The following is a 27,971-nucleotide window of genomic DNA, read 5'->3' as shown; positions in this document are numbered from 1 at the left end:
TATTTCATGCTTGTTATGTATTGCTATTTATTTATATCTGCATATGCACAGCTTGTTTCCAGTTAGCCATTCCTGATGTTTACAGTTTACAGTCACTATTCTACAGACTTGGTAAGAACGTCTGCAGAAGAATCTCAGTGTTGTATGTGGAGACATGAATGTACCCTGATAATAAATTTTACTTCAAACTTTTGAACTTTAATATTAACCATGATTATGGAATTAAAGATTATAATGGAACGATACTTACAGTAACACACACTTCTTTAACATACTAATAGCAGTAATACCAGTATTGCATACAATGAAGTACTCTGAAGGTGTGTGTTTCAAGCAGCAATAACTCGCAGCTCTCCAATTACTCACATTAGGCTGATTGGTTGTGAAATATTCCTTATCTCTTCGCATCATGTAATAGCAACAAACTGAATATTGTTGATAGTTTATGTTCAACCAAACTTTAACTAATATCAATATTTAGCTTGAATAGGCAAAGTTAATATGAATTCTGAAAGCTTGATGAAATATTATGAAATTAAATAAGTTTCCTAACTGAGCGCATTCATAGTTATAGATTATTTCTAAATGTCATTGTTCGTTGCCTTGACCAATTTAGCAGGAAGTGTTTAATATCATATTGTAGGTTGTACCTTTGCAAGGTTTCTGAGATCATGGAGATTCGCTAACAGATATGCTCAGTGGATGATCACCTGATTGGCCCTGGCCAGTGCTTGGTCCAAAGTAGAAGTCACCAAGGCAGATACTGTCGGCTTAAGCCTCCCTCGGAGGGAAAGATACATAGGATAGGAGGCACAATGGGGAATTTCTTCATGGACTTCCAGGAATGGTGACAATGTTCTGACAATATCTGTTGCTTATTTTCACATTTTAAACTTTATTTTCTTGGTGTTTTTCAAAGCTTGCAGTCAGGGTGGACATTGATGCCTACAAATCCTGGCCACAAAAACCCACACTCACAATCATCCCAATGAAGAGTTTCAACCCAAAACATCAATTGTTTACTCTTTTCCTGGCCTGCTGAGTTCCTCCAGCATTTTGTGTTTGTTGCTTTGATTCCCAGCATCTGCAGATTTTCTCTGGTTTGTGATTACTGCCTTTTTTATGGGATGCAATTTTGACAACCCTATGGTTAATTCTTGTAATATATTTCCATAAATAGATGTACTGAACTAATTTCACTTCAATTCAACTTAGTAAATTTACTTCCATTCAAAGTAAGTTTATTACAAAAATACATATATCTCACAATATACAATCTTCAAATTCCTTTCCTTGTAGATATTTACAGGGAAATAAAGAAATATAACAGAATTTATGAAAACTATGAATACAAAATTATAAATAACAAAGACTGACCAACAACCAATGTGTAAAAGAAGCCATATCATGCAAATAATAATAATAAAGTAAATAAATATTCCTGAGGACATGAGTTATTGAGTCCTTGAAAGTGATTGTACAGTTGTGGAGTCAGCTCGGCATTGCGGTGAGTGAATACTGATACAAGAGCCTGATGGTTGAAGGGTAATAACTGTTCCTGAACAGCTATGGCCTATGATAGTAGTGAGCAGAGAGCATTGCATGGATGGTGGGGGTCCTTGTTGATAGGTGCAGCTTTATTTTGTGACAGCGCTCCTTGTGAACGTGCTCAATGATGGGAGTGCTTTCCCTGTAATGGACTGAGCAGCATCCACTAGAATTTTGTAGACTTTTCTGTTCCTGGCCATTGATGTTTCCATATCAGGCTGTGATGAACCAGTCAGAATTCTTTTCTTTGTGCATCAGTAGAAGTTTGTCAACTTTTACAAAGTTTGCCTAGATGTCTTCTATATTCTCAGACCTCAAATTAATCAAAACACATGGTGGACTCATTGTATCTTTCATAGACCTGTTGAGTTTGTTCAGCATTTTCTGTTTTTGTTTCTGATTTTCATCATCTGCATTATTTGTTTTTTATATCAGTAAAAACAGATCAATTGATCATTATTATAATTTTTGTGGAACCTTGCTGTGAGCAAAATTGCTTGCTGGTTTTCCTGCTTCACAATTATAAAAGTACATCATTGGCTGTAACGCGTCCTTGGACATCTTGAAGTAGTTAAGTGGTCTCCATGTTCCACTTATTTTCTTGATTTACAGTCTACATGTTACAGCACGCAATAATTTCAGTCTATTACTATCTGAGCAGAAACATCCCATTGTGATCCCATTTAAATCAACCTGCTCCCTCCCTTTCTCTCCTATCACACACTTATAAATATACTTAATGAGATTTTATTTCCAGCCAAGATAGTTTTGTCTTTTATGGTGTTACGTGACCAATGTGTCCTTGCAAAGATCCTGCCAAGCAAAGTTGACGTGTGTGACTTACATCTCTTGGGATTTCATAGACGACTCAGATGTTGGTTCTGGTATGCTTACATAATTTATTTGCCACATGAGTCTTGAAACTTATCGAGCATGTGAAATCTGTATTAATTACTGTGATGGTAAACAGGGAAAAGAAAGATCATATCTGTTTTATTTTATTCATTAGCATATGGCATGCTCATTCAAGGGAAATAGTTTGAATTTCTTTCAGTGATGTACACCGCAGATATAAAGATAACTTTTATCTCTGCTTATTTGCAAATCTTGAGGATATTTTTGGCTATTGTCAGACAACACTTTGAAACCTCTTGTTTTCCCATTGCTTCTAAATCACAGTGGAGAATCAATTCTAAAATATGGGATAATATGAGATGATGAGAGGTGAATTATTAATGTAGTTCCTTTAAACAAGTTAGGAGTAGCTTAGTAAAATATAGTACAGGAAGTCATGGAATAATCTTTCTGGAAACTTAAGAAACTTTAAAAATCTCTGCTGACATCAGGTTGATTTTTATTTGAAGCATCGTCTGCAAGGCGGCCATTATAAGAACGAATTTGCTTCCAGAGATGTGACTGTATTTAATCATTGCCAGTGACAGTTCTAACATGTTTATGTAGTTATGTAATAAAAGATGAAAAATGATGCCCTTTGCATCACAAATAGACAATGCTTCAGTATTGCTATATGACTCATTAGCTCGCAGGCAGATATTAGTGTTCTAGCGTTGTGAAATGAGAGCAGGAGTGCGGCATCTACTGCTTCATGCTGAACCTATGGATCTATCTTAATGACTATTATGATCAGAACCAGGAAACTGAATAAAAATGCATCTGCTTTTTTAATGTATGCAAACTATTCAGAATGATTTTAGATTAACTGTTGCCAGGAAGAACAGCACATTAAGAAACCTTTTCATCTTCCTCTGGCACTACAAGCACTGCTGTCTCAGCTTCAACCCCCACTGTATCTATTGCTGGCAGCCAAGTTTCCCCATCTCCTCACAGCCTGTGTTCTCAGATCATCAACATCTGTTTTTGGGCAATGGGTCTCAGTTCATTAGGACTGAGAGTCTGAAATCTCTATTTCACTCCGGGTGCTTCAAATTACTTGTAACATGTGCTACAACAACTCTTTCTCTGCTTTTACACTGTGCGGTACATTGTTATACGAACCCGTGGGGTCTGTTTCATGTTCAAAGGTGTTTGAACAAAACAAGCCAAGCTAAATAAAGAACAGAACTGCAATGAGAGAGAGCCAAGCAGTACGAGTTTGCCAGACGAGCGAAATAAGAGAAGCAACAGACTAGATGTGACATGATTAGTGTTCACCAAGAGAATATTTAGTCTGCTGCTCGAAGTCAAGTTGAATCCTTGCACAATATACAGCCTGCTTGTGTGCTTACAATAAAAATACTTGTGTTACATGGAAGTAAGTTTATTTTAAGAATTCTTCCTAATCAGTTGAGTACTTAACAATACTCCAACCTTTCTGTCAGACTTTAGCCACTGATCACTTCGAAGCATCTGTCAGATTCCGAGCAGGCAAATGGGAATCTGTTTTCCTTTGGGCTCTCCGATTTCTTGAATTGTGGGCATGTTATGCTGGCCAGAGGGGCCTGGTACATTGCTGTATCTCTAAATTTAAAATTTATCTACGGTATAAAGTTAGCTGGAGATTCAAATGTGCTCATTGAGTTTCACTGGGCTGGACTTCAGAGGTACCACAACTGTCAAAATATTTACGCAGTGATAAGAGGAATTTTTCCTTAATTTTTTTTTTTTGGAAAATGATGCTTGGGTAGTTGTCCCAGTGTGCTACAAGCTCAATCAGGAGCTGAAAGGGAAGGTCAGAATTGGTCTTCAGCAGAGAATCAAAGGTCTGAGAAGACGAGAGCTGACTAGACACATCCATTCAACACCTGCGTCCTCTGTAACCAAGATCATTAAAGGCAGGCATAACACAACTGGTCCATCTTCAGCAAGCAAAGCTTCATCTACAACTTCTGTCTGCATGTTGAAGGTTACGACAATGCTAAAGCTCTTAGCCTCCAGATCATTTCAGTTCCTGACAGTGGATATGTGACTAGTGTTGTAATGTCCAGCACAGCACAATATTTGGTGTATTTGACGGCTCTGGATCTGTACTAATGTGGTGAACTCCATATACCTGTCTGGACACGCCCCCCCCGCTGACTGCTCCTGTGGCTCCTCCCACTGACCATGGCTCCTCCAACAGACCCCGGTATAAAGGCGATTGGAGCCTGAGCCCTGGTCTCAGTATCCAGGATGTAGCATGGTGGTCAATTGCTGCTTGTTCTTTCTTCCAGCCAATAAAAGCCTTTATCTCGCCTCACGTCTCGGAGAGTTATTGATGGTGCATCAACTTGATCAAGTTCAGAAGAGAGAACCAAATACTGAAAGGTTTGGATAGAGTGGATGTGGAGAGAATGTTTCCATTAGTAGGAGAGTCTGAGATCAAATGATACGGCCTCAAGATAAAAAGCATTAGGACTGAGATAGGAAGGAATTTCTTCAGAAATGGTTAATCTGTGGAATGTGTACCACAGAGGGCTTTGGTGGTCTAGTCACTGAGTGTATTTTAGGAAGAGATTTTTAGGTAAAGATTGGTAAGGTGCTTAAGGGTTATGGGGAGAAGGTGGGAGAATGGGCTTGAGAAAAAGAATTAGTGATGGTTGAGTAGTGGAGAATACTTGGATATTAAGCTCCCAGCTATAATCTTTCAGCCATGACTAGGAAGATTACACTGTTTAATATGTGGCTAAGCAATTGGCAAGGGAGGGAGTGTATGAGATTTTTGGATCATTGGGCTCTCTTCCAGGGAAGATGAGACCTGTACAGTAGGAACAGTTTGTACTTGAATTGGAGGGGGACTGATATCCTAGCAGGAAGGCTTGTTAATGCTCCATGGTGAGGTTAGTAGAGGTGCAGGGTGGTGGGAACCAGAGTGCCAGAAAGTGCATGAAGATGTTGTGAAGGCATATAGTGGTAAGAGCTCAGACAAAGTTAGGAATCAAAGGGTTGAGCATGGTGCAACTAGTTCCTGAGCTGCCTGTATTTCAATGCAAGAAGCTTCATGGGAAAGGCGGATAATGGTGCAGAAGATGAGGTAGCTAGTTTACAAACAGAGGCAATAGGTAGTGAGGAGGGGCTACTGATAGGGCAAAATTGCAGTCAACAAGATAAATAGCAATGTAAAAGGGAGACAAAATTGAAAACAGTGAATACAGGACTGAAGGAGTTGTATTTGAATGTGCACAATATATGGAATAAGGTAGCACATTTGCAGATTGGCAGGTATGATGTAGGCATCACTGAATCATGGCTGAAAGGTTATAGCTGAGAGCTTAATGTCCAAGGATACACATTGTATTGAAAGAATAAGCAGGAAGGCAGAGGGAGTAACATTGCTCTGTCTGTAAAAAATGAAATCAGATCATTAGGAAGAGGTGACATAGGGTTGAAAGATTTTGAATCTTTGTGGATAAAGCTAGGGACCTGCAATGGTAAAAAGACCCTGATGGACATTTTATACAGACTCCCAAACAGTAGTAGGGATGTGGCCTACAAACTATAGTGGGAGACAGAAATGCATGCTAAAAGGGCAATGCCACAATAGTCATGGGGAACTTCAATACGCAGGTAGTTTGGGAAAATCAGGTTGGTGCTGGCTTAGAGGAAGGGGAATTTCTAAAGTGCCTACAAGATGGCTTTTTTGAGCAGCTCATGGTTGAACCTAGTAGAGGATCAGCTATTCTGGATTGTGTGCTGTGCTAAGAATTATTATTGATTAATCAGCTTACATTAAAATAACTCTTAGGGGCATATGATCATAATATGATGGAATTCACCCTGATTTTCAAGGAGAAGTCAGAAGTACTGTATTAGAGTTGAGTAAAGGGAATTTCAGTGGCATGAGAGAGGAGTTGGCCAGAATTGATTGGGAAAGAACACTGGCAGGGATGACGGCAGAGCAGAAATATTGGAATTTCTGGAAGCAATTCAGAAGGCACAGGATATATACATTGCAATGAGAAAGAAGTATCACAAAGTGAAGATGGCTTAGCCATGGCTAACAAGAAACGTAGAAACATAGAAAACTTACAGCACAATTCAGGTCCTTCAGCCTACAAAGCTGTTCTGAACATGTCCTTACCTTAGAAGTTACCTAAGGTTACCCATTGCCCTCTATTTTTCTAAGCTCCATATATTTATACAGGAGTCTCGTAAAAGATCCTATTGTATCCACCTCCACCACTGTTGCTGGTAGCCTATTCCATGCACTCACCACTCTCTGTGAAAAAACTCACCCCTGACATCTCCTCTGTACCTACTTCCAAGTACCTTAAAACTGTGTTCTCTCATATTGGCCACTGACTATCCACATGATCAATGCATCTCATCATCTTATACACCTCTAGCAGGTCACCTCTCATCCTCCTTTGCTCCAAGGAGAAAAGGCTGAGTTCACTCAACCTATTCTCATAAGGCATGCTCCCCAATCTAGGCAACATCCTTGTAAATATCCTCTGCACCCTTTCTATGGTTTCCACATCCCTCCTGTAGTGAGGCGAGCACAGTACTCCAAGTGGTGTCTGACCAGGGTCCTATATAGCTGTAACATTACTTCTCTGCTCTTAAACTCAATCCCACGATTGATGAAGGCCAATGCATCGTCTGCCTTCTTAACAACAGAGTCAACCTGCGCAGCTGCTTTGAGCGTCCTTTGGACTCGGACCCCAAGATCCCTCTGATCCTCCACACTGCCAAGAGTCTTACCATTAATATGATATTCTGCCATCATATTTGACCTACCAAAATGAACCACCTCACACTTATCTAGGTTGAACTCCATGTGCCTCTTCTCAGTCCAGTTTTGCAACCTATCAATGTCCTGCTGTAACCTTTGACATCCCTCCACGCTTTATAGCTCCACACCCCAATCTTTGTGTCATCAGAAAATTTACTAACTCATCCTTCCACTTCCTCATTCAGGACATTTATAAAAATCACGAAGAGAAGGGGTCCCAGAACAGATCCCTGAGGCACACCACTGGTCACCGACTTCCATGCAGAAAATCAAATCGGAAAAGAGAAGACAAAGCCAACATAAAAGCCAAAGTGAGGGCATATACTAGTGCAAAAATTAGTGGGAAGTTAGAGGATTGGGGAGGTTTCAAAAGGCCACTAAATTAGACATTAAGAAGGTAAAGATGTAACTCAAAAATAAGCTAGCTAAATATAATAAAGAGGATATCAGAAGTTTTTTTCAGATGCATGAAGTGTAAAAGGGAGGTGAGAGTAGATATCAATCCTTTGGAAATCAATTCTGGAGTGGTAGTAATGGGGGGACAATGAAATGGCAAATGAACTGAATAAATATTTTGCATCTATCTTCATTGTGGAGGGCACTAACAGTATGGTGGAAGTTCCATTTGTCAGGGGGCATGAAGTTATCATAACTAGAGAGAAGGTTCTTGGGAATCTGAAAGGCCTGAAGGTAGATAAGCCACCTGGAAAAGATGTTGTACACCCCAGAGTTCTGAACGAGATGGCTGAGGAGATTATGGAAACACTAGTAATGATCTTTCAAGAATGACTAGATTCCTGAATGGTTGCAGAAGACTGGACAATTGCAAATGTCACTCCACACTTCAAGAAGGGTGAGAGGCAGAAGAAAAGAAATTATAGGCCAGTTAATCTGACTCCATGGTTGGGAAGATGTTGGAGTTGATTATTAAGGATGAGGTCTCAGGGTACTTGGAAGCACATGAAAAAATAGGCTGTAGTCAGCATGGTTTCTCAAGGGAAAATCTTGCCTGACAAATCTGTTGGAATTCTTTGAAGAAATAACAAGCAGGAGATCAAAGGAGAATTGGTTGCTGTGGTATCTTTGAATTTTCAGAAGGCCTTTGACAAGGTACCACACACGTGGCTGCTTAAGAAACTATGAGCCATGGTATTACAGGAAAGATTCTAGCATAGATACACCAGTGGCTGATTGGCAGGAGGCAAGGAATGTGAATAAATGGAGCATTTTCTGGCTTGCTGCCAGTGACTAGTGGTGTTCCACAGGTGTCTGTGTTGGGACCGATTCTTTTTACATTATATGTCAATGATTTGGATGATCACTTTGTTGAAACATTTGCAGATGATAGGAAGATAGGTGGAGAGACAGGTAGTTTTGAGGAAGTAGAGAGGCTACAGAAGGATTTTGACACATTAGGAGAATAGGCAAAGAAATGGCAGATGGAATACAGTGTCAGGAAGTGTATGGTCATGCACTTTGGTGGAATAAATGAACAGGTTGACTATTTTCTAAATGGAGAAAAATAGCAAAATACTGAGTTGCAAAGAGACTTGGGAGTCCTTGTGCAGGATTCCCTAAAGGTTAATTTGCAGGTTGCGTCTGCGGTGAGGAACACAAGTACAATGTTAGCATTCATTTCAAAAGAACAAGAATATAAACACAAGGATGTAATGTTTAAACTTTATAAAGCACGGACGAGGCCTCACTTGGAGTATTGTGAGCAGGTTTAAGCCCCCTATCATCAAAAGGATGTGCTGAAACTGGAGAGGGTTCAAAGGAAATTCACAAAAATAATTCCAGGATTAAGTGGCTTGAGATATGAAAAGCGTTTGATGACTCTGGGGCTGTATTCACTGGAATTCAGAAGAATGAAGGGTGACCTCATTGAAACCTATCGAATAGTGAAAGGCCTTGATAGAGTGGATGTGGAGAGGATGTTTCCTGTGATCAGAGAGTCTAAGACCAGAGAGCACAGCTCCCGAACAGAGAGGTGTCCTTCTTGAACGGATATGAGGAGGAGTTTCTTTAGCCAGAGAGCGGTGAATCTGTGGAATTAGTTGCCACTGGCAGTTGTGGAAGCCAAGATTTTCAGGATATTTAAGGCAGAGATTGACAGATTCTTGTTTAGTCAAGTGTGGTATGTGGCCAAGTGGTTAAGGCATTGGACTAGCGATCTGAAGGTTGTGAGTTCAAGCCCCAGCTGAGGCAGCATGTTGTGTCCTTGATCAAGGCACTTAACTACACACTACTCCAGTCCTCCCAGCTGATACCAGCAAAATGCTGGGGGTTAACCTCGCGATAGATTGGCATCTTATCCGGGGGGAGTCTTGTACTCTCAGTCGCCTCACACCACAGAAACCGGCATAAGGGGGGACGTCACGTGATGACGTAGGGTCGAGACGTTGGAAATCCAGCTCCCTCGTAAAAAGTAATGAAATAGGGTTTAAATGAAGAAGAGTTAACTAATATCTATTAGAAATTACTTATAAGCAACTCCGGAATATCTTTTGATATGGCTCCTAAACTGAAACAGAAGAAAGCTATTACTTCAAAGACTGCGCAAATCGGTGGGGAAAAAGGCCTAACCGCTTCGGTGAAGCATCAGACTCAAGTTGGATCTCCTCCCGGCGAAGTGCACGGTACTTCTGATGATGGGGGGATGGAAGCTGTAGCAATGTCGGCGGTCTCTAAGAAGAAACGGAAGGAACGCATGCGCGAAAGTATCTATGGGAAGATATCAACAGAACTACAAAGCCTAACTACGGCTGGAAGTGAAATTGGATCGGAATCGGAAGGAGACACAGACTCTTTGGGAAATTCGGAGGAGGAAGAAAAGGAAAAGAAGAAAGAGATTAAAGGAGACATAAAAGATATCCTGAGATATATAACGAATGAATTAAAATCTATAAGAGCAGATATGATGAAAGAATCAAAAGTTACAAGAACAGGTAGGACGAAGGAATTAAAAGCTATAAGAATAGATATGACGAATGAATTAAAAGCTATAAGAACAGATATAAAAAGGATACAGAATACACTTGATAATGTTGTGGAAAAACAAAAAAAAAATGGAGAAGGAAGTTAAAGAGATGGAAGTAAAAGTGGAAGAAAATACTGAAAGAATAGAAAAATAGAAAATGATAATTCTGTCTGGATAGCAGAAAGAAAACGGATGCTTGAAAAAATAGATGCGTTTGAGAACTCTAGTAGACGAAATAATATTAAAATTGTTGGTCTTAAGGAAGGTACAGAGGGAGAAAATCCAATAAAATTCTTTCAAGATTGGATTCCGAAAATTTTGGAAATGGAAGAAGGAAGTCAAGTAATTGAAATTGAAAGAGCACATAGAGTTTTAAGACCAAGATCTCAACAAGATCAAAATCCAAGATCAATTTTGATAAAATGCTTAAGGTATCAAGATAAAGAAATGATCTTGAAGGCAGCTACTCAGGGTGCCAAAGAGAGAAAAGGGCCATTGATAATAAAAGGGCAAAGAGTTTTTTTTTACCCAGACATAAGGTACGATCTTCTGAAGAGGCGGAAAGAATTTAATCCAGTGAAAAAATCTTTATGGGCAAAGGGTTATAAATTTTTATTGAGTTACCCAGCAAAATTGATAATTTTTCTGGAAAATGGAGAAAGAAGTTTTTTTGTTGACTACCGGAAAGCGGAGAAATTTGTACAAGAACTACCCGATGTTCATGAAGAGGACTAATGAATTATAGAAATGAAATGGACTTATGATGAAGATTGAAATAAGGTTGGACTTGATGGACATTTATAAAGAAAAAATAGTCAAAGAGAATTAATTGGGAGTAGAGATATTAATTATTTTCTTTTTTTTTCTTCATTAATATATATATATATGTTTTTTTTCTTTCTTTTTGTGGGGGAGCTGGAGGAGCTCCTGATCGACGGCTGCGAGTTTCACGTGTACAATCATGGCGATTGCCATGACCCGTAAAATGGGGGGGTAATGTTGTGTTCTTTTTATTCGCAACATTAGTGGGGGGTATTTTGGTTTTTTTTCTTATATATTAGTTATCTTTTTTTATATCTTTCTTCTTTTCTGCCTGGATGGTTGGGGAGAGACTCATAGCAACATGGAGAATTTTAAAGAGTTCCCAAGGTATTATGAATGACTAATTTGCTTTCAAATATGTCTGACCAATGTTTTCGATGTAAACAATAAATTGGTACTTTTTTACATTCTATTTGGTCTTGTTCTAAAATTCAACCATTTTGGATTAATTTAAGATTTTTATTGGAACAAATTATTGGAATACAACTTCCACATAGTCCATTGCTATTTTTATTAGGAGACATTGAAGGGACAATAACGAAATTTAAATTGAATAAGTATCAGAAAAAATTTATAAAAATTGCTTTGGCAGTAGCCAAAAAAGTTATTGCAGTTACTTGGAAATCTGATTTAAATTTAACTATGGATCATTGGAATAATGAAATACATAGTTGTATTCCATTTGAAAAAATTATGTATAATTTAAGAAATGAATATGAGATATTTTTGAAAATTTGGTCACCATACTTATGAAAGGTAGGATTAGATACATAGGTCCTTTGAAGATAAAATTATAGTAATTGGGGAAAGTGAAAATAAATATCAAAATTATTTTGAACTCCATGGAACATGTGGGGACCCTCCGATATCCAGGCAATCTTTCTTCTCTTTTCTTTCTTTCTTTCTTTTTTTTTCTTTAGATAAGGATTAAGGGGGGAGGGTTAAGGGGAGGGGGGAGGGTTAATATCACTTTTCTTACCATTTCATTATTACATTTATTCTTGTAATTTCTAAAATTCAATAAATAAATAATATTAAAAAAAAAGAAACCGGCATAAGCACTGGCTTGGGACAGACTTTAACTTTAACTTGGTTGGTCAAGGCATGAAGGGATATGGGGAAAAGGCAGGACATTGGAGCTAAATTCAGTCAGATTTTCATTCTCTCTCCTATATCACCACCTTTGATTTGCCAACAACTGTTGTGTTATCAGCAAACTTAAATATGGTCTCCCAGTGGCCACTCATTTTAATTCCACTTCCCATTCCTATTCTGATATGTCTATCCATGGCCTCCTCTGCTGTCGTGATGAGGCCACACTCAGGTTGGAGGAACAACACCTTATATTCCATCTGGGTAGCTTCCAACCTGTTGGCATGAATATTGATTTCTCAAAGTTCCAGTAATGCTCTCCCTCCCCTCCTCTCCTTCACCATTTCACATCCACGACCCCCTTTTCCTCTCTCACCGTATCTCCTTGCCTGCCCATTCCTGGTGCTCCTCCCCTCTTTTCTTTGTTCCATGGCCTTCTGTCCTCTCCTATTAGACTCCCCCTTCTTTTTAATCAATCATCTTCCCAGCTGTTACTTCATCCCTCCCCCTCTGGTTTCACCTATCACCTTGTATTTCTCCCTCCCTTCCCCCATCTTTTACTTCAACTCCTCATCTTCTGTCTCCTGTCCCGCCAGTGTCTCAGCTCTAAATGTTGACTATGCATAGATGCTGCCTGGCCTGCTGAGTTCCTCCAGCATTTTGTGTAATGCTTAAGTATGGTGTTGTCACTGTGCTTAGCCTCACTGTCATAAATGTAAAGGGAGTAGAGCAAGGCACCTAAGCACGTGGCCTTGTGATGCAGCTGTGCTGATGGTGATTGTGGAGGAGCTGTTGTTGCCAATCTGTACTGACTGGGGTCTTTAACTGAGGAAATCAAGGATCCAGTTGCACAAAGTATTATTGAGGCCTTGGTCTTGGCAGTAAACAACTTGCTGTTCTAATGATGAGACCTCTTCGGTGGCAGGGTATACATTAACCTCATAGCCTGAATGAAAAAGCTGTTATCCAGTTTAGCATTCCTAGTCCTGATACTCCTGTACCTCCTTCTAAATGGCAGTGGGTTAAAGAGATGGTAGGATGGGATGCTTTGGGCCCTTTGCATACAACACTCCAGGTAAATGTCAACAATAATGGGGAAGGAGACCCCAGTGATCCTCTCAGTGTTTTTCAGTATCCTATGTAGTGTCTTGCAGTCTGATGCTTTGCATCTTCCATGTCACACAATGATGCAGCCAGGCAGGACACTCTTGATGCTGCTCCTGCAGAAAGTTGTTACAGCCTCCTTGTTACAACTCAATCTCCTCATAAGTTGTAGATACTGCTGTGCCTTCTTGACTAATGAAGAGGTATTGTGTGTCCAGGTTAGGTCATCTGTGATGTGCACACCAAGGAACCTTCTGCTCTTTACTCTCTTCACAATGGAGAGTGGACGACCTGTGGCTTGCTAAAATCCACAATCATCTATTTTGTCTTGTCCACCATGAGACTCAGGTTGCTGTTCTCACTCCATCTGACAAGCCTCTCTACCTCCTCTCCATAGGCTGACTCATCATTGTTGATGAGGCCAACCATTGTTGAATCATCAGCAAACTTGATGATGTGGTTTGAGCTGGATCTGGCAGTCCTTTGTGAACAGCAGGGAGCTGAGCAATCAATCCTGAGGGGTGGGGGGTGGTGTGGGTTGGGCACCAGTGCTCAATGTGATGGAGCTTGTGATCTTTCTGTCAGCTCAGACAAAGATAGGAAGAGCATGATTCCCCTGGTTTCGGAGTCTAGGATTAAAGATTGTGTCTCAGAAGTAAGGGCAGTTCTGTGGGACTGAGATAAAGGGATATTTCAATACACAAGAGGTTGTGAATATTTGGAATTCTCTGTCCTCTAGGGATGGATGTTAAGGGAATCAAAATATGAATGTGTAGGAAAGTGGTGCTGAGGTCAAAAATAAATCAGATCTGGAGGAATGACAGAACAGGCTTGAAGCATCCATGGTTTACTCTTGTTCTTGTTTCTTACATACCTATGTTCACTCATGACAATACTGCTAAATAATGATGATTTATTTAACAAGTGCAATTTTAAATAACCAATTTATAGTTACACATTGTGCATTTCAGGGCTATTCATGTAACTAATCTGCAGAAAATTCAGTTTCTGCTGGTACTATTGAATGTGAAAGCCTTTTAACAGTCAAGAAGACCTTTAGGTCAGCAAGAAATAGTTGGATTGTGTGCCCGTGCCATCAGAAATTCATCGGTAACAAACTAATGTTTTTTTTTCTTTAACAAATATGAAGAGCTAAAGGAAGGTTGAAGCATTGATCAAACTATGTGTTTCCATTTCTGCTGAAAGTGATTACTGCTCTAGTCTGAGGTAATGACATACATTAAGTTCAGAAAGCCTTGGTGTGGCCAATCCTGCAAAGACTCAATAGCGACTTTATTAGGTACACATGCTCATTAATACAAATATCTATTACGCCAATCATCAGCAACTCAATGTATTAAAGTATGCAGAATTGGTCAAGAGGTTTAGTTGTTCAAACCAAATCATCAAAATGGGGAAAAAATATGATCTAAGTGATTTTGACTGTGGAGTGTTTGTTGGTGCCAGATGGGGTGGTTTAAGGATTGCAGAAACTGCTGATCTCCTGGAGTTTCATGCTCAGAAGTCTTTAGAATTTACAGAGGATGGTGTGAAGAAACAAAAGCCATCCATTGAAGGGCAGTTCTGTAGGTGAAAACACCTTGTTAACCAGAAAGGTCAGAGGAGAATGACTAGACTAGTTCAAGCTGGCAGGAGGGTGAGAGTAACTCAAATAAACACAGGTTACAACCGTGGTGTGCATGATTGAATTGTGGAGCAGACTCAATGGGCTGAATGGCCTACTTCTGCTCTTATACCTTATGGTCTTATGGACTTATAGTATTCCAAATGTGGTCTAACTAGGGTTTTATAGAACTTCAACACTACCTGGTGGCTGTTGAATCAATTCCCTAATGAAGGCCAACACACCAAATGCCTTCTTAACAACCCTCTCAACTTTCACAGCAATTTTAAAGGATCTATGGACATGGAGCCCAAGATACCTTTGGTCCTCCACACTGCTAAGAATCCTGCCGTTAGTGCTAAGAACTCTGCCAGTAATTATCTGAGATAAATTATTCATTTTCCAAAACGTAACAAAATGTTAGAAATTTGTTAAAACTGAAAATAATTAAAACTTTAAAATAAAGTATAATATAAAATATAACTAATCAAACTTGCCATCTTATTCCTTCGACCTTCAGTTCAAAACTATCACAGAGTTGGGCAGGAAGTTCCAGTGAGGACATGTTCCATGGCTGAGGAGCGAAAACTAAAGTTCGGAGTCACTATGTAAAGGTTTATGAGTCACAGAGTCATAGCATAGTACAGCATGGATCTGGGCCCTTTAGCCCAATGACCTCATGCCAACCACAGTGCCCATTCAGCTAGTGTCTTGCATTTCGCTCATATCCCTCTAAGCCCCACCCCCCCAAGTACCCTTCCAAATGCTTCTTAAGTGATAATATTGTACCTACCTCAACCAATTCCTCTGGCCACTCATTCCATATCCTCACCATCCTCTGCATGTAAAAGTTGTCCCTCAGGTTACTTTAAGTCTTTCCTTACCCCTTATCATAGCTAATGGCAAACAATGACACTGCTGAGACTGTGTGCCCTGTTTTTTCAAAGGATCACCAACTTAAGAAACTGCAACTGACAAGTAAGTTGGTGGTGATTCCAAAATCATTGCTAAGTGATTTAATAGCAGGTTGTGGACTGGTAGATGAAATGGTAGCTTATTAGCGGCAGAGAAGAATCCCTAAACAACTGATCTGACCTTCCAGGATTGCATGCTGCCCTGTTGAAATCTCAGTGAACTTGATGGTTAAGTGGACAGCAGATGTATTGTTTCCACGACTGTGTGCAGGAACAGCTGAAATAAACACTCATGCAACAGCAACCAAATATGTCCAAAGTATAATTCGCATTGATGGATGAATCAGTCAGATTTGCCAGGTCGTTGATCAGATGTATGTAACTAGCCTCTCATTCTATTCATTTAATCCAATCCCATTATATCATCATATTACTATGGAAGGGGAAGAGGGAAAAGCATTTAGGCATTGAAATTGCTGTCAAGGGTAATTGCAAAGGACAACTCTGATTTCTGACAAACCACGTCCAAATAAATAATATGGTTTTGTAATTCTCTACTCTGTAATTCACAATTCATCTCCAGTTTGCATATTTTGAAATAATTATTGTGGAGAGATTATTAGTAGAATTACTCCATTAATTGAAAGCAGAATGCAATGACCTGCACTGGATCTCAGAAATCTGATTGATTTTTTGGGAAACAAAAAATGAATATGGTACATAGTCAACAAAATGGTATCACGTGTGACTTGCGCAGCATCCATTGATCTGCGGGTTGTTTATAGCTGCTGAGGCCCGATGTGAAATTAGTCCACATTGTCAGAAGATTGATTAGTCACAAACAAGGGAAGATCTGTAGATGCTGGAAATCAACATAATACACACAAAATGCTGGCAGAATTCAGCAGGTCAGGCGGCATCCGTGGAAAAGAGTAAACAATTGACATTATGGTCTGAGACTCTTCATCAGGACTGGAAAAAAGAGATGAGGTCAGAGTAAGAAGGTGAGGGAGGTGACAAAGAAGTACAAGGTAGTAGGTGAAACTCGGAAAGGAAGAGGGGTGAAGTAAAGAGCTGGGAGGTCAATTAGTGAAAGAGATAAATGGCTGGAGAAGTGGAATCTGATAGAAGACCTAAGGCCATGGAAGAAAGGGAAGGGGGAGGAGCACCAGAGGGAGTTGATGGGCAGGCAAGGAGATTGGGTGAGAGGAGAAATGGGGAATGGTGAAGGAGAGGTGGGGGGGTGGCAATTACCAGAAGTTTGAGAAATCTATGTTCATGCCATCAGGTTGGAGGCTACCCAGACAGAATATAACGTGTTGCTCCTCCAACCTGAGTGTGGCCTTATCACGGCAGTACAGGAAGCCAGGGACTGACTTGTTGGAATGGGAAGTGGAATTAAATTGGGTGGCCACTGGAGACTCTGCTTTTTCTGGCGGGTGGAGCATAGGTGTGAAGTGGTCTCCTAATCTACGTTGTGTCTCACTGATATTCAGGAGGCCACACTGGGAACACTGAATACCCCAACAAGTGAAGTATGTCTCACCTGGAAGGACTGTTTGGGGGCCTGAATAGTAGTGAGGATGGAGGTACAGGGACAAGTGTGGGACTTGTCCCGCTTGCAAAGGTAAGTACCAAGAGGGAGATCAGTGGGGAGGGACAAATGGATAAGGGAGTCACACAGGGAGCAATCACTGCAGGAAGTGGAGAGTGGGGGAAGAGAAAGCTGTCCTTGGTGGTGGGATCCCATTGGAGATGGCAGAAGTTACGGAGAATTGTGTGCTGGACATAGAGGCTGATGGGGTGGTAGGTGAGGACAAGAGGAACCCTATCCCTGGTGGGTTGGCGGGTGGAAGAGTGAGGCAGACATGCATGAAATGGAAGAGATGCAGGTCAGGGCAGCATTAACAGTGGAGGAAGGAACCACCCCCCCCCACCTTTTTTTTTATTGAAGATGTCATGACCCCAGCCCCCTCCTTTGTGAGAATCGCAAGAGAGAGAGAGAGAGCCTTACGGTTTGGAATGTGGCCTGGCCGCTCAGCCAGACAAAAGCCTTGGACATAGCCATTGTCTTGGGAGACACCTTTGTGGAATAAGGAACTGGACTACATGCAAACCCTCAGGGCAATGTGAGATGGGTGATGGGGGAAAGATTGCCTCACCCCCACCCTGATTGACATCTACAACCCTGCCAGTCCAGATAAAAGGTGGGCTGCCGAGGCGGGGCCTCAGACGCACTAAGGAGACACACGAAGAAGACACGATAGCGCTTCCCGTCAGAGCAGGAAGCCATTTTGAAGGAAGCCACGTGCGTTAGATTCCGGATCGGGAGTCTGTGGCTGAAACCAAAGGAAAACCGTTTTAACTAGCAACAGGGATTTGCTTCGCAAAGACGATGGGCAAGTGTTCCTTCTCTCTCTCTCCAACACGTGAAATGCCAGTGGTTCCTGAAACGGGGAAGCCTGCAGACTTTGAATGACTCTTATATTCCATTGGACTCAGCATCCCCTAGACAACGATAGAGCTTATTTTTGATGATTATTACTATACCTGTGCTTTAGATTGAGTTTTGATGATGTATATGATCTGAATGTTTTGTATTAACCATACGTTTGTGCCCCTTTATAAATAAAACGTTTGAAAATAGTATCATCAGGCTTCAGCGGACCTCTCTATCTTTGCTGGTAAGTCACCCGGTTACTGGGGAACGTAACAAAGAGAATATTTCATTTGTTCTGAAATGAAAAGTCTCATCCTCAGAGCAGGTGCGACAAAGGCGCAGGAGTTGAGAGAAGGAGGTGGTATTTTCACAAGTGACAGGGTGGGAAGAGGTATAGTCCAGGTCACTGTGAGAATCAGTGGGTTTATAAAAGATACCAGTGGATAAACTGTTTAGAGACAGAGAGATCAAGAAAGGGGAGTGAAGTGTTGGAAATGGACCAGGTAAATTTGAGGGCAGTGTGGAAGTTGGAGGCAAAGTTGATGAAGTCGACAAGCTCGGCATGGGTGCAAGAAGCAGCACAAATGCATTTGTCAAGGTAGCATACGACAAATTTGGGAGTGATATCAGTGTGGGTTTGGAACATAGACTGTTCCACTTGGCTGACAAAAAGGCAGGCATAGCTGGGACCCATATTAGTGGCCAACAACAAGTTAAACACAGCTGATTTAGTCATCAAGGAGAGGACCCAATGGACCAGATGGCCTAATTCTGATCCATGTTTTACGGTCTTAAAGAGAGATTTGCACTTATATATCTTCCATAACTTTGGGCGTATCTGTTACAATGCAGGAAATTTAGCTGCAGATTTGTGTGAAGCAAACAGTGGAGTGGTAATAGCTGGGTTGAGGGCATGGGCCACAACAGGCACTGGAGCAGGGAATAAGGATTGCCCTAGGATTATATAGGGAAATGAATCAGTCAAGGTGAGGATTGAAAATGTCTGCCTGTTTTGTGTCTGGTGTAAACCATCATCCCAAAATGGATAGAGGGGCAGCTTATTTCTCTTATAAATCAAAATGGGGATGTTTAAAGCCATGTTGTGATCCACCCTGTGCTCAGTTATTGCTTCAGACTTATGGTGCTCATTATCATGTAAGTATAATTGCTTCATTTATGATCAGCAGTATGTGGTTAAACATGAACATCAATGTTGGATCACAACCTCCACAAGAGTAAATCTGCCTTTGCTGCTTTATTATTCATCTTTAGAGAATGGTGAGAAATTGTTGTGTTTGTCAGGTAGGTACGTAGTAGATCTATTGCCAATATTTATAGCTGGGAATTGGAAATATTATCACACAGTGGTGAATCAAATATTAACCATTGCCATTCAACTTGCTGATATTATAGATGGTAATCATTCCAATGTTTGAATTCTTCAAAAAGGTTTTTAAAATGTCAATTAAAGAATCACATATTTTGCCGTTTAACCTTCGGTGTATTTTTTTGTAATCTTTATTTTCCTTCTCTTTATTTCTCTTTCTGTTACTGACTGGCCATCAAATTCATTCTTTTTAATTTATTGTTTTGGTAAGTCCTCCCTCAGTTTTTTCTCCCATTACTATATCTTACTGGGCAAGGAGAAATACAGTGGCCTCTCTTATTTATGCAAGTCCCAGAGCCCTATGGGCCTATCAGTGAACTTATGGAGAATTTCCTTTGAATTCTGCAGCAGAGTGGAAAATTTAGTTGAGGATGCATATTGTTAAGTGTCCTGTAAAGAAATATTTGGCCACAATTTTTTGTTTATTTTTCATGGTAAGATTATGACATAGGAGCACATGAAGAATAACACTGTACTATGATTATTTCATATCACTCATGTAAAATGCCACCATGCCTGGAAAGTTCACAAGAACACAGAAGCAGACTAGTGGACAAAGGGCTGCTGTGGCTTTTATTAATCAAAAGGCCTCATCCTATTTGAGCTATTGGAAGGGAGTTATTGATTATTAGTAGCTATCTTCCATATATTTCAGAATCAAGATCATTACTATCACTATCTTATATCACGTGAAATGTGTTTTGTGGCAGCACTACTATGTAAAGACATAAAATTATTCAAATTACAAGATAAATAAATAGTGCAAGATCAAGGAATAATTAGATAGTGTTCATGGTTCATTCAGAAATCTGATGGCAGAGGAGAAGAAGCTGTTTCTGAATCTCCTGCACCTCCTTGATGCTAGTAATGAGAAGAGGGCAAGTCACAGATGGTGAAGGTCCTTGGTGAATGATGCTGCCTTCTTTAAGGCAGGACTTCATGAAAATGTTCTTGATATTAGGGAGAGTTGTGCCTGTGATGGAGCTGGCTGAGTCTATAACCTTCTGCAGCCTCTTGCAATCCTTTGCATTGGAGCGACCCTACCAGGCTGTGATGCACTCAGTTGGAATTATTTCCACCGTACATCTAAAGAAATTTGCAAGAGTTTTTGGTGACATACCAGATTTCCTCAAACTACTAATGAAGTAGAGCTGCTGGTGTGCTTTCTTACATGGTTGCATCAATATATTGGGCCCAGGAAAAATTCTCTAAGATGTTTATGCTGAGGAATTTAAAGCTGTTTACCCCTTCCACCACTGACCTCTCAATAAAAATAGGTGTATTTTATTCCAACATCTCTTTCCTGAAGTCTACAAATAATTCCTTAAACATGCTGACATTGAGTCTGTGGTTGTTGTGACACCACTACACCAGCCAATCTATCTCACTTGTACGCCTGCTTGTCAGCACTTGAGATTTTACTCACAATAGTAGTGTCATCTGTGAATTTATGGATGGTGTTTGAGCTGTGCTTAACCCATATAGTAGAGCATTGGGCTAAGCATACATCCTCAAGGTGCACCTGTATTGATTGTCAGTGAGGAGGAGATGTTACCACAGAGTTGTACTGACTGTTCACTCAAGTCACCTCACTTTAAAGCGGGTGTCAACAATACATCTCCAGCCTTGTCAACTGCTCAAACTCCCCACCTTCTCAACAGTTCTACTTGGAAAGACCCACACCCTGTCTCCTCCATTACAATTCTTGATAAACCAAAGGAGAGATGTTCATAGACTATTTTGAGATTAATTTATTAAAATTTCTCTAAAGGATGGAGAAATATATTCTGTATTTTTTCTGTATTTGTTTATGATAGGAAGACACTGTTTGCATTTCATGGATATTTATTGTACATCCCTAATTACCTCTTGGATAAAATGTCTTCCATAGCAATTTCAGAAGAGATGTAAGGTAATCATTCCCTCTGCTAGCCTGCAGGTCACCCTTGAGTAAGATGTAGCACCTACTTAGCCTGCCCACCCCCCTGATCAGGGTCATGTGAATCCATGGGAGCAGATGGTGGATGGTCATATAAGCAGCTGGTTCATATTACAGACGTTGGTGATGTGACCACTGTCGCCAGGCAGACAATCTGTCTGGCGATATTGTAATGAGAGATGCAGAGATGGCAGAGGAACTGAATGCGTAATTTGCATCAGTCTTCGCAGTGGAAGATGTCTGCAGTATACCAGATATTCAAGAGTGACAGAGAAGTGAAGTATGCGCAGTGAAAATTATGACTGAGAAGGTGCTCAAGAAGCTTAGTGGTCTGAGGGTGGAGTATTTGTTGTGACTGGGGTCATCCGACATGTGAAGATACTGCCCAGAAGAAGGCAAAGGCAACCCACTTCTACAGAAAAGTTTGGCAAGAACAGTCATGGACATGGAGAGTATGATTGCCCATGTCACACCACTTGGCATATGTTGATGATGAGGAGTTAAGAATTGATTTCTTTTATGCACCAAGATCCAAGTAAATACCAGATTGTATCAAAGAACTAACTGCTAGAAGAACTCAGCAGGTCTGGCTGCATTCCGGTCCAAACACAAGAGATTCTGCAGATGCTGGAAATCTTGAGCAACACACACAAGATGATGAAAGTCGGGCAGCACCTCTGGAGAGGAGTAAACAGTTGTGTTAATCTGTTGAGTTTTTTTTATTTTGCTACAGATTCTGGCAGCTTTAGCCTCTCTGTCTCCAAATGCCAGATTGTGCAGGGGTGGCAAATTTTCTCCCCAAAGGACACTTCTCAAGCTGACACATTTATTTCTACAATTGCAAAGACACTGCCCAGAAGAAAGCAATGGTGAACCACTCCTGTAGAAAATTTTGCCAAGAACAATCCTGGTCATGAGGTCATGTTTGTTTTTGTCATATGACATGGCACGTAATGATGATAATAGTCTCAGAACAATTAGTCAAATGTACATATTCAAAATCTTTGATTCTAGTGTCAATACAAAGTAAATTTAGCCTCTCAAATCTGCTCTGCCATTTAATAGGAGCAAGACCATTCTGATCATCAACTCAACTCCTCATTTTCATCTTTCTGCAGTAAACTTTCACCATTTGATTATCAAGAACGTATCTACCTGGGCTTTAAAATAATTAAAAACCCTTCTTTCACCACTCTTTGAGAAAGAGATTTCCAGTAACTCACAAACCCCAAGAGAAGCAATGTTTTGTATCTTTTTTAAACATATTCTCTCATTTCTAAGTTTACCCACAACCACCTTCAATATATTCAATGTTTCATTCATGTTCCTTGTCATTATTCTAACCTTCATCAGATACAAGCCAAGCTTGGCAAACTATATCTCATGAGATGAAACTGCCCATTTGAGGTATTAGACTAATAATCCTCACTGAATGTATTTGGAGTCAAAGAGCAATGTCATAATGTGGCTTTAACACACAGTTAGTACAGTCAGCTGGGGATAAACCTAAGTAAAGCTACTCTCAGAATGTACTGCTGAAGGGAGCATTCTTGGCAGAGTTGATTGAATCCTTCAAGGGTAAATGTTAGGAGTTGAGTATCAGGGGAGAACAAGGTGGAAGAATTAATTTTGTTCTAGGAAAGATGTACAGGTATAATTAGTTATATGACATTCTGCTGTGTTGTAATTCCATATAGTTCCCCTGATGTACTTCATAAAAATAGATATGCCAAATCCCTTTGTGCATTTCTATCAGAAGCCAGTAATGTCCAACAATGTAAGGGTGTAGTCATTGCCATATCGTAAAAAGAAATGCAGCAGGCTAATTTCACACACAGAGGTCTCTCAACCAGGATTGTAATACTGACCAGAGTATCTGCATAATAAAAATGTCAACTGATGGATCAAATTCAAATTTTCAAAGTCAATTTATTGTCAAAGTACATATTGTATATGTTGCCATTTGCTACCTTGAGATTTATTTTCTTACAGACATTCACAGGAAAAAAAGAAGTACTATAAAATTTTATGAGATAAACTTTTAACAAAGACAGGCTGACAAAATTTAAATGTGTGAAAGAACACAAACTGTGCAGATAAAAATGCTGAGAACTTGAGTTGTAACAAGTCTTTAAAAGTGAGTCTGTAGATCACTGATTCAGTCAGCGAGGTGGTGAATGAAGCTATCCATGCTGGTTCAAGAGCCTGATGGTTGTAATGTAATTACCGTTCCTGAACTTGAGTGTGCGGAACCTAACCTTCCACATATCCAGCCTGATGGTAACAGTGAGAAGAAGGCATGGTCTAAACGGTGGAGGACTTTGATACTTAATGCTGCTTTCTTGTGGTAGTGCTTCATGCAAATGTATTAAACAGTAGGAAACGTTTTGCCTATGATAGACTAGATTCTCCACTTTCTGTAACTTTTTCCATTCCTAGCCATTGGTATTTCCATACAAGGCTGTGATGTAACCAGTTAGAATATTCTCTGCTGTGCAACTATGGAAGTTTGTCAAAGATTTTGTTGACACGGTGTGGTGAACTACATATACCTGTCTGGACACGCCCCTCTGCTGACTGCTCCTGTGGCTCCTCCCACAGACCCCTGTATAAAGGTGGTTGGAAGCACTGCTCCTCCCTCAGTCTCCAGGATGTTGTGTGGTGGTCTCTTGCCACTAATCGTGGTCTCTTGCAGCTAATAAAAGCCTATCATTTGCCTCCTGTCTCCGAGAGTTATTGATGGTGCATTACACAGTGAATCCATGTAAACTTCGAAGAATGTAGAGTTGCTATCACACTTTTTTTATGGCACCTACATGCGGTCCCAAAGCAGATCTTCTGATATGTTGATTGCAATGAATTTAAATCTGCTGACCTTCTCCACCTCCAATCCACTGATAAGGACTAGCTCATAGACCTTCCGTTCTTCCTCCTTTAGTCAATAATCAGCTCTTTGGTTTTGCTGACATTGAGTAAGAGGTTGTTGTGGCACCATTCAACGAGATTTCCAATGTCCTCCCACTATGCTGATTCATCATCACTTTTGATTTGGCCAGCAACAGAGATGTAATCAGCACACAAAAGTGTGTGCTGGAGCGTTGGAGCTGTACCCAGCTACACAGTAAGTATAAAGTGACCAGAGTAAGGAGCTGAGCTCACAGCCCTGTGGTGTACCTGTGCTGATGGCCAGTGCGGAGGGGATATTGTGGCCAATCAGTACTAACTGGGGCCTGACAGTAAGGAAATCAATGATCCTCTAGCACAGGAAGGCCCAGTTCTTGGAGCTTTATAATGCACACAAAGTGCTGGAGAAATTCAGCAAGTCAGGATTAGGCCAAAATCAGGCTGGAGGATTAACACCACTTATTCCATTGGGGTAGCCTCCAACCTGGCATGAACATCGATTTCTCTAACTTCTGGTAATTTATAACACCACCCCCCTTCTTCTATTCCTCATTCTAGTTATTCCCTCACTCCTTCTTTTCTGCTCACCTGCCATCTCTTCCCATCGGTTCCTCTCCTCCTACTCTTTCTTCCATGTTCCACTGTCCTCTCCTACTAGATTCTTTCTGCTTCAGTACTTTACCTCTCACAACTAACCCTCCCAGCTTCTTGCCACATTCCCTATCCCACCCTACCTACCTTCCCCCTCACCTGATCTCACCGATCACCTGCCAGCTTGCAGTGCACCCTTCCCTCCATTTTCTTTTCTCGGCTTCTGCCTTTCTCCTTTCCAGTCCAGCCCAGTCTCTGCCCAAAACGTCAACTGTTTATTTGTCTTCATAGATCTTGCCTGACTTGCTGAGATTCTCCAGCATTGGCAAAATCTATTGTGTTTATCACTTGGAACATCATGGTGAGCTTCAAGGGGATGATAGTGTTGAATGCCGAGCTGTCATCAGTGAAGAGGATCTTGCCATACTGTATACATCTTCATTCTCTAGGTGTTCCAGTGCTGAGTGGAGCCAATGAAATGGGATCTGCTGAGACCTATTGTGACGTAAACAAATTGGAGCAGATCTAGGTCACTTCTCAGTCACAATCTGTATGCATCATAACCAACCTCTTGAAGCACTCCATCATGGTGGATGTAAGTGTTACAGGACTACAGGCAATGAAGCTGGTTACCACGTTCTTCTTAGGCACTGGTACAATTAGTCCCCACTTGAAGCAGGTGGGTACTGCAGAGTGATGAGGTGAAAAGGTGAAAACATTCACAAGCACGCCAGTCAGTTGATTAGTACAGGCCATCATTATTTGGCCGGGTACACCGTCTGGGTCAGATGCTTTCTGTGGATTCACACTCCTTTAGGATGGTCTCACGTTAGCCTCCAAGACTGAGATACACTTCAGATGAGACTTGAAAAGCAATAGATATACCGCTAAGCTTTAGGCACATTGGGTATATTCTGTAACAAGCCAACAAGCAGGTTGGACATAGAGGAGTAAACTTGCAAGAATATTGCAAGAGCCTCAGGGGCTGAACAGATCGAGTGCCTGCTTCACAGCGCCAGCCTTCTGGGTTCCGTCTTGACCTTGGCTACTGTCTGTTTTCTCTTTGCACTCTCTTTGGGTGCTTTGTTTCTTCCTACATCCCAAAGGCATTCTGGTTGATAAGTTAATTAGTTGCCCCTAAAGCCATCGGAGAATCAAAATGGAATTGGTAGGCATTTCAGGATTCCAGCAGCCCATCTGCTGCTGGATTCTGTGCTGGGTTGGAGGTTAGCCCCTCCTGTTGGTGCAGCTCTCTAATGTGCACTTGTTAAAATTTGTATATATATATATATATATATATATATAGATTATAGAAAGACCAGGCAGGAGATGAGGCTTAATCACAGCCATTGGCATGAGTTACAGGGCAATAGAGGTATGGTGCAGTTAAAACAGAAAGCAACAAATACTAGACTGAAAGTGTTGTATTTGAATGCACGCAGCATAAGGAATAAAATGGACAATCTTGAAATTTGGCTACAGATTGGCAAATATGACGTTGTGGCCATCTCTGAAACTTGGCTAAAGGATGTCTGCCATTGGGAGCTGAATGTCCAAGGATATTCGGTGTATCAGAAAGATAGACGAAAGAACATTCCAAGTAACTCCGTGAAAAGGTTATTGAAAAGCACAAGTCAGGAGATCGAAACAAGAAAATTTCCAAGTCACTCTCTTGGAATACAGTTAAGTCCATCATCAAGAAATGGAAAAAATATGGCACAGCTGTAATTTGCCTAAAGCAGGCCATCCTCAAAACCTGAGTGACTGTGCAAGCAGGGGACTAGTGAGTGAGGCCAGCAAGAGACCTGTGACAACTCTGGAGGAGTTACAAGCTTCAGTGGCTGAGATCGGAGAAGTTGCACATACAACAACTGTCCCCCAGATGCTTCACCATTTGCAGCACTGATTTAAATTTTTGTTCATCAGACTAAACGCTATGTTTGACATAAGCCAAACACTGCACATCAATCATCAAAAACATACCATCCCTACCACGAAGCATGGTGGCAGCTACACGATACTCTGGGAATTCTTCACTGCAACAGGCCCTGAAAGACTTGTGAAGGTAGCTGATAAAATGGATGCAGAAAAATACAGGGAAATCTTGAAGGAAAACCAAAAATCCTGAGGCAGTCTGCAAGAGAATGTAAGATTTGTTTTCTAGCAAGACAATGACCTCAAGCATAAAGTCAAAACTACACAGGAGTGGCTTAAAAACAACAAAGTTAAAGCCCTGGAGAGGCCAAGTCAGAGTTCAGACCTCAATCCACTTGAGAATTTGTGGCTGGATTTGAAAAAGGGCTGTTCATTCACGATCCCCATGCACTCTTACTGAGTTTGAGCAGTTTTGTACTGAAGAATGGGGAAAAATTGTAGTGTCCAGATGTGCAAAGTTGATCGAGACCTATCCACACAGACTCGAGGCTGTAATTCCTGCCAGAGGTGCATCTATCAAATACTGATTTGAAGCGGCTGAATACATATGCAATCATTTCATGTATCATAGATTTGTAATTAATTTAGATCACTTTGTAGAGATCAGTTTTCATTTTAGCATGAAAGAGTTTCTTTTCTGTTCATTAGTTGCAAAAAAATGCAAATTAAATCCACTGTGATTCAATGTTGTAAAATAATAAAACATTAACACTTCCAAGGGAGGTGAATACTTTTTATTGGCACTGCATATAGACAAAGTCCCTGAATGTTATGTCCTGTAGACTAATGATGCATTGATGCAGCAGTCCTCATCACACACTAGTGCAACCACAGATGAATGCAATTCATATCCATGCAACAACCAAGTCCTGCAGCTCCCTTGTCGTCTGTCTCACCAATGAACCAGAGAACTAGAACACAGAGCAGTAGAGGACCATACAAGCCCTCCAGCGCACAATGTGTTCTCGTTCAAACTAGTTCTAGTTTCACACAACTTCAGTGAAAAAAGTCTGCTTGCAT

The sequence above is a fragment of the Hemitrygon akajei genome, chromosome 15, assembly GCF_048418815.1.
Source record: "Hemitrygon akajei chromosome 15, sHemAka1.3, whole genome shotgun sequence".
Lineage (NCBI taxonomy): Eukaryota > Metazoa > Chordata > Chondrichthyes > Myliobatiformes > Dasyatidae > Hemitrygon > Hemitrygon akajei.
This window is presented reverse-complemented; position numbering follows the sequence as displayed.